At 35.8% G+C, this 4,531-nt stretch overlaps 1 pseudogene; it reads left to right on the top strand.

The window, feature by feature from the left end:
- Positions 1-1,070: 1,070 nt before the first annotated feature.
- On the top strand, positions 1,071-1,212 carry LOC121166737 (annotated as a pseudogene).
- Positions 1,213-4,531: the final 3,319 nt, after the last annotated feature.

Raw genomic sequence — 4,531 nt, 5'->3', positions numbered from 1 at the left:
GATTGAATGGTCAATTTTAACCTTTTAATAATAAAACCGCTATCTGTCCAAAAGTTTAATTGCGTTGTACTCAAAAATTTTTTTTACGTATAGTATTTAGAACTTCCGAGTATGTGATGAAACACCTAAATTCATCAAATGCTAACATGCCAATAAAAATATTTCACATTCTACTTAAATTTATTGTATAAGTAAATAAAATATTTCTTAAAGTGTTAAACAATTTTTATAAAAGATTTATTTATTTTTATTGCAAAGACAGATACACAGAGAGGCAGAGAGCAAGATTTTCCAACTGCTGATATACTCCCCAAGCAATAGCAACAGCCAGAGCTGCACCAGTCCAAAGCCAGGAACCAGGAGCCTCATCCAGGTATCCCACGTGGGTGCAGGGTCCCAAAGCATTGGACCATCCTCAACTGCTTTCCCAGGCTAAAAGCAGGGAGCTGGATGGGAAGCAGAGCAGCCGGAATTAAAACTTGAGCCCATACAGGATCCCAGTGCATGCAAGGCAAGGATTGCAACTGCTGGGCTAGCATGCCGGACTACTTTTAATCAATATTTTAGCTTACTTGAAAAGGGGCCACAATTTTAAGGTGAAAGACAAGTCAAAAGCTTTCCAAATTTTCGAAACAAATATCAAAAGAAACTATGGTTCAAAGCATCAGTATTTCTGTGTATTAGTTACATAAGTTATTACTCCCACTGTGAAAATTCATGATAGATGGAAGTAAAGAACTCCTTAGAGGTAAATAATACGAAGTGTGGCAAGCTCCAGCCCAAATTTGACTCCTGCTGCCTCTGAGTTCAGGGAATGCGCTCTGATAATTTTCAACTGTTTAAACTTAGAAGATATTCATCAACATTTTCTGTAAGATAGGTGAATGAGCAAGATGGTACACAAATATTTTTAGTGGAAATGCTGATAAAATGTGTTAGTTTTTAAATTATAGGATGTATTTGAATAGGTCAATTTTAAACTAGATTAATTATTAAACAATACTTAACAGCTGAGATAAAGAGAGAGTAGACATTTAATTAATAAGAATATATATTTAGAAATAAATAACATTGCTTCTCGGCCTTTTGGCTAAGATCAAGTGTAGAAATAAATAACATCACATCACTTTCATTTTAGACCTATAGTTCAAGAATAAGATACGATAGGATGCAAAATGAGTTTTAGTCAATTTATTTATTTATGCATTTACTTATCATTGGAAAGTCACGTTTACAGAGAGATGAAATGACAGAGTTAAAGATCTTCCACTAGCTTGTTCTCTCGCCAAGTGGCTGAAATGTTTGATGCTGACCTGATCCAAAGCCAGGAGCCGGGAGCTTCTTCTGGGTGTTCCATGCAGATACAGGGAAGGTCTCAAAGCTTTGAGCCATCCTCAACTGCTTTCCCAGGCTGCAAGAAAGGAGTTGGATAGGAAGTAGAGCAGCTGGGACACTAACCAGCACACTTATGGGATCCCATTGGTTGCCAAGATGAGGATTTAGTCATTATGCTATTGTGCCGGGCCCCATGGATTTCTATTTATCATCTTTAATTGAATATTTCTCAAGATAGTTTAAATATTTTCTAAAGAGAAGATAACGGTCATGATCTTGTCCATAAGTCAAAAAAAAAAAAAAAAGAAGAAGAAGAGGAAGAAATCAACACAAAAAACACCACTTCCCTAAGGGTTAATAAGTTCTTTATTGCAGGTCCAGCAAGCGTTTAAAAACAAATATCTCATCGGAAACTGAGTGATGCAAGTTGATCTAACCCCACCTGTATGCTAGTAGTGTGCTAATATCTCTTTTCTTGATGGTACATGACTTGAGTAATTCTTTGAAGTATCTCATCTATTTAGTGCTGCCCAATGTATAATGACATGTAGATAGAAATACTAATGGAGAAAGTGCACTGCCTTGGGGAACACCATCATGCCAAGTAACTAATTGCTTTATGTACATTAGAACCAAGTGAAGCGTTTTACATCCACTGAAAGCCACCAGCACCCTCTCCTTTTTAATTTACCAAAATGTCATGTCCCCTCCTGAAAGACAGGAATTAGAAGACTTTTTCTTGGAGCATCTCACAGATTCCCCTCAATTTACCACTCTCTGCAAACTGAGTTGAAAATAATTGTAAGTCAAAGAATGTCTAATATTATACACCAGATCGCTCATGGTCAGATGATTTTATTTCATTTTGTCTAAGCTTTTATTATACGTGGACACACACACACACACACACACTCACATCCTATACACACACTGACAAACACTTACAGACTATGATTCCTGGAAGTCTTAAAATTTATACAAATACCACCTACATTTAATTATACTAAAATAAAAGTACTAAAAATAGTATGCTATGTAAGAAACTGTGACGTTATACAAGTAAGCAAAGCAGACACACACGCGTGCACGCGCGCACACACACACACACACACACACACCGAGCTATACTTTCTTTTGAAAACAAAACTGAAAAGTTTTGGAAGAACAAAACCTCAAACATTGCCTATGTTTCTGGCATTGAATATCAGACTGTGCTGTGTCTTTCGTGTGCATGCTTGATGAAGATGTGCCATTATTACAGAGTTAGTGCACGTGATTTGAAATGCAGAATCTTTCAGTCCGGTGATTTGAAATCCTAACATTTCTATGAGACAGTTGCTTCAGATATAGGAAAGAGATGTTCTCGGTAACTATCTAAAAGAAATACAAATCCAGAAAGGGGAAATCAAGTGAGAGTAAGATTTTGGCACTCTTTCTACTATTCTTGTTTTTAAGATTTTGTTGTTATTGTTGTTCCCCATGATGTAGTTTTGTTGATGGGGGAATCAGCACTCCTCCTCCCCATGTCCTTATTTTCCTCTCCCAACATATTCTTCCATACTATTACAGTAGTAAAGTCCTTCAGTCACAGTTTCAAGTTTAACATTCCACTGTTTAAGTATATCATGGCATTGTAGGTACAGACACAGGTAGAAAATCTAGTATCGTACTGTCAAGGTATATTTAGCTGTTTCATTGGGAATTTTCCTTTTATTTGGGAGAAGAGATTCACACGCATTGTTATTTCAACCCTTCCCAAAGTTGAAGGTAGCCCTTCCTACAGCTATAAACTGCTTCAATGATAACTCGGGCCATGTCTTCCAACCTCTTGAAAGTGAATTGCCCCCTCCCTTTTTGCTTGTATTTCTTTCCTATAAGGAAGAGACATTAATGTATCCTGCTTATTTGCAGCAAAATACTGTGTCTCTATTATGAGGAAAGGTACTATGCTGTACATCACAAGGGAAAATATAGGGAAATAAAAAACATAAAGAAGAAATTCCCTACATTGTTAAAGAAACCTATTTTCTTAGGGGATGTGAGGCTAGTGTGCCTTGGTCACATAGTTCTCAGTGTCTGTGGAAGGTGGTTGTTGATTTATGAAAAAGAAGGCAGAAGGAACTCCCAGACCCAAGGGGACTATGAAGCAGTGGAAATTAGGTTGTAACACTGCACTGTGACTGGCTACCTAGATTAGAATCCTAGATCCCTACTCTGCCCGTGGACGAGCCTAATCTTCCTGCCACTCAATTAGATTATTTGTAACATTGATCACCAAAATATGATTATTATGAGGCTGCTGAGAGAATTCAATAAAACGATGCATATAAGATGCTGGGCATAGCACATGCAAAGGCTTGGAAATAGAAATGTATTTTCTTTTTTATTTAATTATCAAGTATAGCAAAAATGTGCTTCCTTTATACAGTTCAGATTGCTTATGTGACTTGTGTAACAACATATCAAGCTAACAAATATAAAATCTTACTTCACCTGTGTAGGACGCAGGCTTTATAATATATGCTGAGAAAGATTCCATGAATTAAAGATAATATTAGAAAAATGAAAATGTATTTGAAATAAAATAAAATCACTGTAGGGAAATATATAATTTGTTAAGAATCAATGTAAAAGCATAAAGTAAGCAATTTACAAATATTATTCCTTGTAGGTTTTGTTGATTTCTCAGTATTAATCATTGAACCATGATTAATTCAATCGAGAAGAATGTGATGTACCAAAGGAGTGTTCATCAGAGCCTGAACCCACGAGTCCTCCACATCATGACGTCTCAGCTTCCTTACTGTGAAACACATGAATCTCCTTTCTTCACACATTATGTAACATTGGGATCTCTTTTATACCACCAAAGGAATAATCAAAATTTCTTGGAAAATATAAATAAAAAAACTGTCATTGCACTTTTACAGGTTTGCAAAATAGAAGCTGTCTGTAAAAACAATTAACTGACTTTTTGTAAAGAACAATGACAAAAAGTACAATGACACAAAGTACAATGCATATCTTTATATTGTCAGTATTTTTTAAGTATCTACCACTCTATATCCAGATATTATTTTCAAATACAGAATTATTTCTTAGGTAATTTGTAATGCAAAATTTAGAAATATCTGTGATTGGGCCCAGCACTTTAGCCTTGTTGCTATATCCTAAAGTTGCATCTGCTAGAATCTCC

Source organism: Ochotona curzoniae, unplaced genomic scaffold, assembly GCF_017591425.1.
Source record: "Ochotona curzoniae isolate NIBS_2020 unplaced genomic scaffold, NIBS_Ocur_1.0 contig_1071, whole genome shotgun sequence".
NCBI lineage: Eukaryota > Metazoa > Chordata > Mammalia > Lagomorpha > Ochotonidae > Ochotona > Ochotona curzoniae.
This window is presented reverse-complemented; position numbering and strand designations above follow the sequence as displayed.